General features: G+C 37.7%; 1 pseudogene; it reads left to right on the forward strand.

The window, feature by feature from the left end:
- The first annotated feature begins 467 nt into the window (after nucleotides 1-467).
- The window catches only part of LOC124824653 (uncharacterized), a 37,810-nt pseudogene continuing 23,056 nt past the window's right edge, over nucleotides 468-15,221 (forward strand).

Genomic DNA, 15,221 nt, shown 5'->3' on the forward strand with positions numbered 1-15,221 from the left:
ACTTTCTAGCACTCAAGCTCCCTCTGGGGGGCGCCCAAGCCTCGTAGACTGCAGTCTCTTGACTTTTTTGCACTCTGGTTGACTTTTCTGCATTCCAGCTCTTTGGTACTTTAACTCTTCCTTCAAATCATTCCAATAGCCTACAAAATCAAGGGAATTTATTGATAAAATCATCAAGTATAATCTCAACTCTCTTATTCACAAAACTAAAGCAAAAACATGAGTTAAAGCAAGTTTCTAAGTCAAAAAGGTTGCATTTATTATCAAAATTACATCACAAATAACGGTATTTTCAACCGTTATCAATTCTCGACGTATGATATATGTATAACGATGGATATTTGTGTTCGTGTACCTATACAATGATAGTTTATTTTTTTCCTTCAACGTATGATAGGTATTTATTTTTGTTTCTCTACGTAAGTTAGTTTTTTTTTTCGTGGATTCTTTTCTTTTAGTGTAGTAGTATGGACCGAAGCTGGATTCATCAGCGTCGTATTAGTGAAGAGTATGAGCAAGGGGTTTATGAGTTCATACAATATGTTAAAGAAGAGACAAAACCAGTGAACGGGGCATATTTTTGCCCTTGTGTTCGTTATCTCAATCAAGTATATGAAGACTTGGACAACATTCGTGATCATCTATTCATCTATGGAATAATGGGAAGTTATATGGTTTGGACTTGGCAAGGGGAAGTATTATATAAGCCAATAACTTTAAGAGGTTCGGATTATGTCGACGAATGGATGAGTGATCATTTAGACGAAATGGTACGTGATGTTGGCGAAGAAAATTTTGGAAGAGCTCATTTATACGATAGTCTTAAGAACAATTCAGAGCAAGAGTTGTATCCAGGATGCATCAAGTTTACAAGGTTATCGGCTACTTTGAAATTGTTTTGTTTGAAAGCAAGAAACGCATGGATTGATAAAAGTTTCATGGAATTGTTGGAGTTGCTGAAGGAGATGCTACCAGAAAATAACACATTACCTATCTGTAATTACGACGGGAAGAAAATTCTATGTCCAATGGGTTTGGAATACCAAAAGATACATGCATGTCTCAATGACTGTGTATTGTATAGAGATCAATATGCTTCAATGAAGGTGTGTCCGACGTGTGGTTCATCACGATTTAAGAAGAAACTTGGTGGAAATAACGATGAACACAATGAAGGTCCACCGGCTAAGGTCATGTGGTATTTACCTATAGTACCTAGGTTGAAACGATTGTTTTCTGTTAAAGAAGATGCGAAGAATCTTATGTGGCACGTTGATGGAAGAAAATGTGATAATCTTCTTCGACACCCAGCTGATTCCCCACAATGGAAGAACATTGATGGCACATTTCCCGAATTTAGTGTAGAGCCGAGAAACTTAAGACTTGCACTTGCTACCGATGGTATGAATCCTTATGGCAACTTAAGTAGCAAACATAGTTCATGGCCAGTTATTTTGATGATTTACAATCTATCTCCTATGTTGTGCATGAAGAGAAAATACATGATGTTGTCTATGATGATATCGGGTCTTAGACAACCTGGAAATGACATTGATATTTATCTAAAACCGTTAGTTGATGATATAAAAATGTTGTGGGAAGAGGGCGTCGAGGTCTTCGGTTCATATTCAGAAGAAAACTTTTGTTTGCGTGCAATGTTGTTTTGCTCCATAAATGATTTCCCAGCATATGGGAACTTGAGTGGTTACAGAGTTAAAGGTCATTTTGCATGTCTGATTTGTGAAGAAAATACTAGCTATCTTCAACTGAATCATGGGCATAAAACTGTGTACACAAGACATCGAAGATTCCTTCCTCGAAATCACCCTTACCGTAGATTGAAAAAAGCGTTTAATGGAAGTCCTGAGGATGTGTAGTGTGCAGACCACGTAATGGGAAAGAAGTATACGACCAGGTGAGGAACATTGATGTTGTCTTAAGAAAACATAAGAAGATTGTTGAGAAAAACATTTGGAAAAAGCGATCAATATTCTTTAATCTTCCATATTGGTGTAAACTTGATGTGCGACATTGCATAGACGTGATGCATGTTGAAAAAAATGTATGTAATAGTGTTGTTGGGACTTTACTAAACGTTAAAGGAAAGACGAAAGATGGAGTGAAAGCACGACAAGACTTGGTTGACATGAGAATCCGTTTTGAGTTACATCCGCAATCCGTAGGAAGACGCAATCCGTTTTGGTTGTCACACTCTTTCAAAAAAAGAAAAACAAATCTTTTGTCAATGTTTACATAGTGTGAAGGTTCCAAAAGGTTATTCGTCGAATATTAGTAGCCTTATTTCTATGAAAGCTTTTGTCAATGTTTACATAGTGTGAAGGTTCCAAAAGGTTATTCGTCAAATATTAGTAGCCTTATTTCTATGAAAGATTTGAAGTTGGTTGGTTTAAAGTCTCACGATTGTCATGTCTTAATGCAACAACTTTTACTAGTAGTTATTCGAGCCATATTACCTTCCTCTGTTAGAGGTATTCTCACACGTTTGAGTTTGTTTTTCAATGCCATTTGCAAGAAAGTTGTTGATTCTCGACAGTTAGATGATTTGCAAAATGAGGCGGTCAGACTATTGTGCAAATTGGAAATGTATTTCCCACCCTCATTTTTTGGTATCACGGTTCATTTGATTGTCCATCTACTGAGAGAAATTAGAATATGTGGGCCGGTTTTCTTGAGGTGGATGTACCCGGTTGAAAGATACATGAAGATCTTAAAGGGATATGTTAAGAATCAATTGAGATAGGAAGCTTCGATTATAGAGCACTACATTGCAGAGGAAGCCATTGAATTCTGCTTAAGTTATATGCCAAGTTGTGGCCCAATAGGACTTCCAAAGAAAAGACATGAAAACAGACGTGAAGAAAAGGGAGTTCGAGGAGTAAGGATTGAAAGTGTTAGTGGAAAAGAAGTCAATCAAGCACATTTGTACATTTTAAACAACACAGAAGATGTTATTTCTTACATTTCACAACACATTGATGAAATTAAGTCAGCACATCCACATATGAGTGAAAAGTGGACACTTAATGAACATAACAAATCCTTTTTAGGTTGGTTTAAGAAAAATATTTATGCGACTCCGAATGTTTCTGAAAATCTATTGAGGCTAGCTCGTGGACCTAACACTGATGTGATTACTTTCGGCGGCTATTAAATAAACAATTACTTGTTCTATGCAAAGGAGGAAGACGATAAAAGTAGAGTTCAAAATAGTGAAGTTACCCTACAAGTTGATGCTGTACACTTTTTGATGCGGGCTGTCGCGGCCCATCAAATTTGATTGCAAATAAGAATGCAGTATAAACTAGGAAGTGACTCCTAGGTCATCTCTCAAGGACCAAATGTGGTTCGAGTCTCAGGTCAAACACGTAGTGGGGGAGTTTTGAAAGTGTTTTTGTGATTCAAAATGAACTAAATTAAAACACCAATAAGCAAAGCATAATAAACACAAGTACAGTCCGGAAATCTCAGAGAAACAATGTAATATCACTAATGACCAACCCAACTAACTTAAGCTAACATTAAATTAAAGAAAACTTGCTTGACTCACTTGAATAAAAATTGATACATCAGAAAACACACATTGCATCTTGGAATAAACAATTGCTACACTTAAGCTAATAAAACTTCAATTTAAAAGAGTTGGAACCAATTGAAATGCAGCGAATATAAACGAAATGCCAAAGTGTGTGACACGTGGAAATGCAATAAATAAATGACAAAATGCATCATTACTATTGGAATAAAAGAAAATATGCCTTATCTAATAAATGAAAATGCAATATTCGGAACAACTAAGAAAGAAATAAAGAAATCTGTGTTGCACCCAATTAAAGAAAAATCAATCTCCGTGCTCTTCTAAAATAAATCACCACTTCATTCTCAATCTTCGTGCACCTCTTGGGACATGAGCTGCTGCCTCTCCAGCCGTGACAACTCCTCTTGCGTTCCCACTCTTAATGCGCTACATAACTTTCTAAAGTGAATAATCAATTCCCCTCCACCTCACGGCTCTCTAAATGAAGGATGAATCACCGAATGTGCACACTCCAGGATAGCCCGCAAGGTGAGTGCCCTGTGCCCTCTGAACGTGACAGCTGCTTACTCTTCCGTGGACAAAACCAAATGAAAAAAATGTAATGAGAATCTGCTCATTCACGTGCTGATGCTCCAAATGTGCTAGAATTGATGTGACTTCTCCCCTTTGCTGGACGTGACACCTACTCCCACCTAATCTACTTCTTCATTTCTCAAATAAAAGACATCTCCAACCTAATCTACTTCCAGCTCACATTCCCGTGCATACCATGCCCTTCTTCCCATCTCCACGTTTCGCGCTAGGACGTCACACCTTTTCTAATATTGAATCACCGCCTCTCCAGCAAAGCAAAGAAAAATAAATTAAACCATTGTGCTTCTCATTCCAGCATCACAGCGTGCACACTTTTGTTCATTCTAAAAGCTTCAATCACCGTTTCCGTAAGTTCCATGCTTCAGCCCTTTCTTATATTAAGCAAAGATAAAAATCACCGCTTCATTTCAAAACAAAAGAAAGAATGCTTCTAACATTCTCCATCTACCGTAACGTACTAAAAGAGAAGAAGAAAATGTGTTTTTCCATTTCATCTCAATGTAACAGGGTAAAGAAAAATGTTCCCAAAACATGGAAGACCTCCTTCGTGACACCACACTGCTCCCAACGTGCTGCTGCTTCCAAAATGTCTAGCGTTGCCTCCTCTCTCATGTGCGTGCAGCTGGAAATAAATAAAAGGAACCGATAGCTCCTTTATTGTGACCGTGACCGAGCTTTTCTTCTCCAGCCAAAAACGATTCAGCGCTTCCTACTTTGCTTCACCAAGCTGCTCTTCTCCTAGAGTGCTTTTACTGTGCAATGCTGGACATCATAGCGTGCTCCGCTGCCTCCGTGTGTCTCCAACTCAACATTAAACTTCAATAGAAATCAACCCTCTCTTCCAAAATGAAAATCACCGTGCAGTCCAATAATGAAGCATTATTGGGCCGAAGGTTCACTCAGGAGTTTCATGAACCAAAATGAAATTAAATGGCAAATTAAAAACGTAACAGCGTGCACAAGACAAAGAAAAAAAATAAAATTGAATCAGAGCTTCATTCTTCAAAAAAAACAAACGTGCCTCCTGGTTCTCTTCATTCAAAACAGCGTTCCAACCAAAGAAAAGTTCAAAAACAAAAGCCTAAAAAAAACTAAAGACCGAGAGAGTGAGTGGCAAGTGGCGGCTATAACCCTTGGCCGTGTGTCCTCTCTTTAATAGGGGTGGGGTCCACACAATAAAACCCTAGGGTCCAATTCACTAACCTCTAATTTTGGGTCTAATATAGTTTACCAAAAATTGACCCAAAATGTAAGAGTTGATTCAAAAATTCTAAACTACTGAATTACAATTTAATTAATTCTAAAATGTCTATGTGGAGAGTCTTGAATTTAATTGCATTCTTCCTGATGTCCCAAAATGTATCTCCAAAATTCTTCCTGTAATAAAAAAATGCACTTAATCAGCTCAGAAAACCCAAATTAGCACAATTACAAATTTCCGACCAAATTAAGCAGAATTCGGAAAACGGGGAAATAACAGACAATTAAACACAATTCCCTGGTTTATTTAAGTGCAATAAACTAAATATAGTTCAAGAAATAAAAACTCATCACTTTTCCAGTTCATAGGATAAGAATCCAATTACAGCATCAATCAGTTGTTTTGGAATAATACAAGAAATTTGGGAAATTGATTATGTCACTTTTAGAGTTCCAGTTTTGAAGTGTAAATGGGTTGACAGTAATTTTGGTGTGGTGACAAAAGACCTCGAATTCACTTTGGTGGATCTTAACAAAATGAGTTACACGAACGAACCATTTATTATGGCTAGTCAAGCAAGACAAATATTCTATGTCATTGACCTAGTGAATCATAATTGGTCAGTGATATTGGAAGGCAGAGCCATGCACACAACTGATGATGAAGACTCTCTAGATATACTTGAGAAAAGCTCCTTCTCATCAAGAACCATTGAAAATAAGGTTGATGATGTACCCAATAAAATACATGCAACTCGATGTGATCACAACGAAGGCATATGGGATAAATAGGTGTCTTAACACTGTTTTAATTACTTGTACAATTTATTTATTTTGTTTGTTCTAACTATAATTTACTAACGCTTTGTAAACATGTATGACGAGCTCTGGATCAGGTCCGACGGGAGGAGGGGGTAGATTTGTGACTCGGATGCCTATAACGGTATATTTAACCGTTATCACAACCCAAAACTTGAAACTTTGCTGGTCCTTAAGCAAAATATTACTTGGCTTAGACAAAATAATCATACTATAATGGTCTAACACACCAAAAAGCATTTTCCTTTAGGACAAGTAAATCACTCATGTTTGCTCATCATAGAAAGATTAGTCAAGATATAATAATGCTTTAGCCAATCAAGCTTCAACTGTGGTGCTCACATATCAAGACATACACAACAGATGCTAACCTTATGAATAATTAACAACCAAGAAAGAATGTTATCATATAGTCATGGAACAATTCCTCACCAAAGACAGTGTTTCACTCAAACACTCAAAAGTGTTTCACTCAAGCACTCAAAAGTGTTTCACTCAAACTCAAAGGTTATAGTGAGGGACACTCTTACATTCTACCATCACAATGTCATATGAATCAAATTTTCCTTTCATTTAACCACATATCGAACACACTTACAAACTAGTTATCATCACAAGGACTTTTTTTGGCTTGTATTGAGGTCGGGCTAAGAAGAAAATTGGTTTTTTTAGACAACAAAATCCTTGAGTTAAGAGAGTGCATAATTCATTTATTCTCATAAAAAATCAACTCTATTTAGTCTTTTATGTGAGAAACCAATTTTTAACTTATTCCCAACTTTACTTGCATTTAGCTTAACCTTTTCTTTTCTTTCTTTTCTTTTCTTTTGCTTTTTGCTTTTTAATGAATTTCACAAAGTTCTTTCCGGTTTCTCACAACCCCGAACTTGAACCATTCTCCATTACCATATAAACATACTCTACTCAACTCAAGGTAAGGATTTAAAAAAGGATTTCATTCAAAATTCAAATTTAGGCTCAAGGTTCAAAGGGTAAAGAGAAACATTGTTCTTTGTTGGGTTCACCTATTGGCATTGGCTCTAAGGGAAAAGAAAACAAGGCCTTGATCATGTGTAACAAGCAAGCAAGTGGTTCAATCATAGAAAATTAGGCAAAATCAATCATGCTTCTAAAGCAATAGCATTCAATCAATCAAAAAGTCTAGAGCCCAATCTCTCATAGGCTAGATCAAGTTCCACAATTTAATAACATCCTGTCCAACACATTAATCACAATGGAAATCATGCATCTGTTTTTAACAAAACTATGTGCAACCACCATCTATGCTTAAAACCCTCACCAATCATTAACTCAACATGCATCATAAAACAATAGAGCAAACACAAGAATATTACTCATCAAAAACAACAGTTCATCACATCTGTTGAGATTGTTGACAGGGGGAGCATTGGTTTAGCTGAACCTACAATCTGAGAGGTTATGGATTTTGATGATGACAACACATAATTAATAACACATGTGTTTATGTGTTACATGTTCATTACTTTCATGATTATGAATATTTGAGAACATGTTTGTGTTGTGTTGATCATTGCAATTCAGTATGTTTTACATGAGATCTTATTTGTGAATGCATGACATTTGTTTTAGAAAAGGAAAACCACAAGCACTTTTGTTGAACTTATAATATGTGGCAAAATAGTAGTTTTAAGTCGAGTTCATTATGAAGTAAGTCGATTAAAACTCGTGGCTTTGCACAAACTTTTTCAAAGTGTGTTGTGATAATTTTTGAAGAGAAAGTTTTTCATAACTTTGTTTAACTGTGTTGTATAGTCAATTACATGCAACCTGAATTCGACTAAGTCTGTTACAGTTTTGAAATTCTGTTAATGCTTGTATTAAATGTTACAACGACTATATTTTTAAATATGTTGACCAAGCATTTATTGTGATTCGACTGCATTAATTGTACATTCAATTAACTACATTGATTGCTGCTAACTGCTTCGACTGAAGTTTTGTATTCGATTGCATTAGTAGCTAAGTCGACTTGAGAGCATCAGGATTTGAAAAAACTATAAGTAGACGCAAATTTGAATTCTTTAAGAACTTTTGTGAATTCTAACATTTTCATATTCATTACAGATTAGTGTTATCTTACAGAACGTGGAAAAGCTCCAAGAATCAAAGAAGAAGACCGTGGTGATCATCTCTTGTGATTTCTTGAAGAGCAAGATTGTTGTGCTTTGAAAGAGCCGATCAAATCTGCACAGAGAGGTGTTTAACTGAAAGATCACAATTGACAATCTACTAAAGATTGGGTTATTTCCCTGTTGTGATTACAGGAAGAAGAGCGTACTACGTTCTTGACTTTGAGGGGTTTCTCAAAGGGTGTACACAGTAGAAGAGGGGACATCTTGTTGCTGGTTTTTTTGTTGTATGCCTATATTTTGATTAGATGGTTAGAGAGGTGTTTTATATGTTTGATGTGGAGGTTTCTATAAAAGCCTTGTTGTAAAAACCTTGATCATTATAGTGCATTTGCTTCCTGTGGTGGAAGGACACTAGATGTAGGCTTGGCCGAACCAGTATAAAAACCCAGTGATAGAAGTGATCTCCACCTTCAAGAATGGAGTGGCTTCTCGGTCCAAAAGTGGCAGCGGAATGGAAATCACGGATGAAGGTGGCGGTGCTTGCAAGGTGTTTGATGAAATGTGTGGCAGAGTTTTGGATGTGGTGTGAAGTGAGTTCTAATTCAGACGACCTTCCAAAGGGGAAGGGAGCTAGAGGGAAACGTGCTAAAGAGGCACAAAGATTGAACTCAAGATAAGAATGGCTGGATTCATTGCAACAACATTTCTTTACATCACTCAAGTTACTTTTTACAATGTATCAAGCTCTCTTTTATAGATGAAGAGAAGCTTGAGAACGTGTAAGGAAAGCTGGAAATTACAACGTGCATGAAGCAAAGTGAAATGTGCAAGAGCTGGTTCCCAAAGGTGGTCGTGTGTTTCATGTGTTAATTGTTGAAAACATGAGCAAATAAAAAAAACTTCACGTTGGCTTGTGTTCCACGTGAGAATTGTGCTTCAAAGGAAAGAAGAAACACGGCTGGGTGGGTTGTACATGGAAAATGTGGAAAACATGCTTCATGGTTGGCTGCAACATACATTCCTACTTGTTTCCTTTGTTTCCTCTTTGTTTGATAACTTCCTATGATCCTTCCAACCTTTATTGTCCTACAAAACAAGGTAAAGATATTTAGTTAAAGAAGAACATGCTAAAACTTAGAAAGAAAAGATTAAGTCCTTACTCAACTTCCCTTTCTTGGTCTTCGAGTGAATGTTGTGAGGGTCGCACCTCCCACAAAAGTTGTGCATATAAGAATGCAGTATAGACTAGGAAGTGACTCCTAGGTCGTCTCTCAAGGACCAAATGTGGTTCGAGTCTTAGGTCAAACACATAGTGGGGGGGGGGTTTGTGATTTTTTTTTTGTTGCAGAAAAACTTAAAGCTAAAATTAAAATTAAACACAACCGAATACAATTGAAAACATTAAATTAAATAAAGAGAGTAAACTGAATGGTCCTAAAGCAAGATGTGTGAACTAATTTAAATGCACTAGAAAAATCTGAAAACTCATCTAACACTATTGAATTCAACGCATCAACAGAAGCACAATTTAGCGAAAGTAAAATAGTTGGAATGAAAACACGATTCATGAGCACATGTAGCGAGACTAAACTTTAATTGGAAAAAAGGGCGTTAACCACTTAGGATGCAGTAGACACTTCAGCAAATGCAATTCAGCTATTAAATGCAACTATTGAGGTAAAGAAATAAATTGCTGATTGAAGACATTCCCCAACGCATATCATTCACGCACATAACACTTAAAAGTAAATTCATGAACAGTAAAGATAAAAATGAAATCAGCCAACTTCTCCAAGTGAAATCATCAATCACTGTGCGCTTCTAAAAAGAAAATGAATCTGCCCTCCGAGAGCTCCACGTGACCGTGCTCATCCAGCTCCTACCTACCACATTTAAATCACTTCTTCATCCTCCAACAATTTCTGCCAAATGTCCCATCACCCTATACTTTATCCTAATCCACTCTTTTTATTCTCTGAATAAAATTAAAGACACCATCCACCTTCACAGCAGCCGCATACCACTCTCTCCCCCTTGCGTGCTTCCTAAACGTGTCACCATTTCACTTCTTTCTCCAAGAAAGAAATTAAAAACTCATTACCGCTTCATTCCAGGACGCTCCCATGCTTGTGCTCCAAACCGAAAGAAACACTACACCGTGCTCTTCTTTCCAAGTGTCCACCTTTCATTCTCTACTCCAGCTAAGCTAATAGAAATACTCTCCTAAAGTCAATCACCGTTCCATCTCTTCATTCAAAGTGAGTCACGCTTCACTTTTCTTCCAGCAAGCCGAGAGTCACCATTCCCGTATGTTCATTCTCTATCACCGCTCCATTTCTCTCTCAGCTCATCATCCACACTTATCCAAAAGAAAGAAGAAAACATTTGTGTTGCTACTGTCTAAAGAAAGAAAAGAAAAATTGATTTCCCTACTGGAATAAAAACCAAGATGTTTCATTCATCCCTTTGTGCTTGCAAAAAGAATACTAAACGGAGAAGTAAATGTGCTTCATTTCTCATCCATTGTGACAACGTAAAAAAAAACTCAGTTCAAGCATAAGCATTAAAATGCCCTCAAAATAACATTCAAAAGCAAAGCAAAGAGCCATCCACGGTAGCTGGAAAATAAAATGAGAGAGAGTGGCGGCTGGAGCTTCCAAGTGTGCACATCAAACCCGTCCAGGCCGTCACCCGTAACCTTCCATTTCTACAATATATGAAAAAAAATTTGCTCCAAGGAAAACTCTCGTGAAGCTGGTAGCTGTTCCCCCGTTAGGTCACACTCCTTTCTACTGTCGCGGCTGTGTGTTCTCCTCGTGCCTCTGCTGGGCGTTAATGTGCTAGGTGCACCTCTCCATTCAACTCTGGACCGCTTCCCTCCATTCTCTCCAAGCTGGACGTGGATTCCTTTCCAAAATTTGCTGGACCGTGCCAAACAAAATGGGACCGTGGGTGCTGCCAAGTGTGGGCCGAATCTCTCCAAGTTGTTGAATGCACCGTGAACGTGTGGAATTCTTTTCCATTTGAAAGCTGGATGTGCACCCTTACAGTTCCGTGTGCTTGCTGTCCAGCTACAGCCCCTACTGCTGGAACGTGTGAAGGCCTCTTCTCTAGAAGAATTGAATGGCCCAAACCGTGACACCACCTGCTCCTATGCTGCTTCATGGGCCCTAGGCCGTGTGCTTTTAATTTTGTAGCAAAACCATGAGGGCCCCTCCAATAAGCACACACCGAGAGTTGCTTCTCATCTCCAATTGAAAAGTCAAAAGTTTATGTGTAGAGTGGAAAGCACCGAGAATTAAAATCTGCACCTCTTTTCCATTATGTGGGCCGTGACCTATGGCATGTGGCTGCTTTAAAATGAAGAAACATTTTAGGACGCGTGGCTGCTCACCGTGTGCACCTCTCCAAACGAATCCAGCTTCTCAATGTGCACCCCCCAATTTAAATCCACACCTCTCTTTCATTTTATTTTAAAATATATTTGATGTGGCATCTTTCTTTTGACCTCCAAATGTTCCAAAATTTATCCAACAATTTCCCTACAATTAATAATGCAAATAATTAGCTCAAATAATTTAAATTAATTAAAATTTGAATTTCCGATAAAATTAAACACAATTAAGAAAAATGGGAAAATACTGGACATTTAAGCACAATTCCCTGATTAAATTCCGTACAATAAGCTAAGTGAAATTGAGAAAATATTGACTCATCAGTGAAGTTGATACTTCTTTGGATGGAAAGTCTCTAAAAGGGTTGTCCTCAAATCGGGAAGAAAGAAAGAAGCACAACTTTGGTTTTTGTTGGCCACCGGGGTAAAAAATATATCTACAAAAAATAGCAAAAAATTAGTATGATTAATGAAATATATGCAAAGATAAGAAGATAAAATGAAGGCCTTTTGACAAAAATGGTATGAGAAGAAGTCTTGGCCTTTAATATATTTTTGGATTCACTTTATTTTGAACATTCCCCATGATAAAATGAAGAAACAAAGTGATGTTTTTGAGAAGAAGAGTCAAGGTATTTACCTTTTAATGAAGAAGTTAACAACATGCATACCTTTGTCTCCTTCTTCTTTTCTTGTGAAGGTTGCTTGTCTAACCTATTTTCTTGTTTCGTTTCTTTTTCAATTTTTTCTTTGATTTTTATCTCATCCTCTTTCACTTATTGAGGTGTAAGAGGAATCAATGTGATTTTATTTCCTTTATGGAGGAAAGTTATTTTGTTGGTATAGCCATCATGAGTGGAATTATGATCATATAGCCATGGCCTACCAAGTAATACATGCCCAACATCCATTGGTACAACATCACATAAAATGTTTTCTTCATAGTTGCCAATGGATATTTGTATGGTTACCTGTGTGATGGACGAACGCCCGAGCAGAGGCCGATTGAAGTTGCGCGAGCACGAACCAGACCTCCTCGAAACTTCCTCCGACGAGTAATACGCAGCGGAATGTTGAAAATGATGACGAGAACACGAGATCGAAGACTGACTCAAAGGAAAAACTAAACTCAAGCTCAAATCGAACCAAAAACCCTAAACTGTCAGAAGGATCCCTAGAAATGGGAGGAAACTCGATATGAACCGATTAATCGGTTCAAACACAAGATTGATTGGTGGAAAAGGATTAGATCGAAATAAAGGAGGGTTCAATCGGTGGAAAATGGAAAACGATGTGAAGAGAGGTGTTTAAACGGTCAAAATATGAACAAAATGGTGGAAGAGGCTGTGACGAGGGAGAAACGAGAATGACAAAGTGAATCTGCAAGGATAGAAGACTCACCGTGAAGAACCATGGCTGGAGACGAGGGACTCGAGAGAGAAATGCTCTCGTGAAAGAAGAAAAACAAAAAAATGAAGACGCGCAAGGTGCAGTGAGGTGTCGTTGAAGCGCTGAAGACGTGGCAGTGAATTAATGGCTGACGCGTATGGAAACAACGTTATGGAAGTGAGAGAAATAAGGTGGAGCACAGTGGAAATCAAGGAAAATGAGAATGAAGGCAGTGTGCAAGGAAGGTGGCTAGAGGGAGTCTTTGGACTCTCTAGCATGTGACTTTCAAGAGAGAGTAATTTCTGATTTCAGAAAATTGAATTCTCATTAAGCTCAAAAGTCACAATACAATAGAGGAGCTGGGTATTTATAGTAACCCATGCTCCTTAAGAGCTAAACTATAAAAGATAAAAATACAAAAGGAGGACTACATCAAGTACGATTCCATCACTGTGTGTTCACTACTATTTCTTCATCCTCTGTTATGCACTAAAGCGTATAAGGCTTGGGATGAGGAATAGTAGGTAAGGCCAATTTGTTCACCACTCTAGAACTACAACAATTGCAAGAGGAACCACTATCCACAATCAATGAGCAAGTGTTTTCAAAGATTTTGCATCGTGTTCTAAATAGGTATTCCCTTTGTGATTGTTCTAGTTCTTTGGTTTGACTTCCAAGAAGTCGTCTTACCAATAATAACTCACCTTCACAAGGTAAGGCATCTTCCTCAAATATAGAAGTATCTGAGTCACTAGAAGAATCTTCATTTTGACTTTGATGGTCTAAGAGATAAGTAGACCGTTTGTGAGGACACTCAAAAGAATAATGTCCTCTCTCTCCACACTTAAAACATTTGGTCTCTCTACCCCTTGTTTCTTTTGAAGATTCTTTGTGAAAGGTATTTCTTTCTCGTTCTCTCTCGTTTTCTTTACCCCTCACTTTCTCTTTTTCTTTTTCTTGAGGCTTTTCATACCTCATTGGACTACCCTCCCTCTTAGGATCTTTCCTATACTCAGAGGTGATAGGGTAATTCCTTTTAGTGGAAGCTTTTCTTCTAATTTGTTCTTCCACTCTCACACATAGCTGAACAAAATCATTGAGATCTAGGTAAGGTAAAAGTTCTACCTTATCACAGATCTCAGAGTTAAGGCCGCTTTGGAACCTAGGTATGGTGAATCTCTCTTCCTCTTTGATTCCAGCTCTTACATGAGTAATTCCAACTTTTGTCTATATTCATCAACACTCATGTTTCTTTGTTGAAGTCTATGGAGCTTGTCCATGACCTCTCTGGCATAGTAGGTGATAACAGTTGAAAAACTATTATTTTTATGATTAAAATTGATACTAAAAGCAACCTTTAACACCTAGAAACTAGCTTGGAATCATGTTTTTGTTCATATTTTTGGAAATAAGAGAGCTGGACAGGTTTATGCTTGATTTCAGTGTTTTATGCAGGTTTTAAGGTGAATTTGGTGAAAGAAGTGAAGAAGGATAGATATGGAATCAGAAAAGAATTCAAAAAGTGCAAACGGAGAAGTCGCAACTACCGCTCAGCGGTAGTTTACCGCTGAGCGGTAGTTTACCGCTGAGCGGTAGTTTACCGCTGAGCGGTAGTTTACCGCTGAGCGGTAGTTTACCGCTGAGCGGTAGTTTACCGCTGAGCGGTAGTTTACCGCTGAGCGACACTCACAAACCCATGTTGGCTCCGCTGAGGGGTGAAACTGACGCTGAGGGGAAGAATCAATCTCACGCACTTACCGTTGAGCGGTAGTTTACCGCTGAGCAGCATTATTTTGGGCTTGGGCCTAATTTTCTGTAATATTACGAATAATATATAAGCTTTAGGTCTTCCTAGGGTTTGTATCTTTGGTTGAGACGAAGCAAACACTCACTTTTCCACCCCTTGGAGGAAGATCTTAGATGCTGAGGCTACCTACTCATCTTTCTAGGGTTCTATCTTTCATTCTTTCATTATTGTTCATCTAGTTTCACCATGAATATGGTGAACTAAACCTTGTATTGTTGTTGGGGAATCAATGTAATCTTGTGAAACTCTCTTATATGGAATTTGTGTTTCAACATCTTATTTTAAGATACATGCTTTCTTTCATCATTAGTTACGGTTTTTCCTCTTTGCTTAAAGCTTGCATTGTTT

The sequence above is a fragment of the Vigna umbellata genome, chromosome 5 (assembly GCF_029865625.1).
Source record: "Vigna umbellata cultivar VRB3 chromosome 5, Vumbellata_1.0, whole genome shotgun sequence".
In the NCBI taxonomy this organism is placed as follows: domain Eukaryota; kingdom Viridiplantae; phylum Streptophyta; class Magnoliopsida; order Fabales; family Fabaceae; genus Vigna; species Vigna umbellata.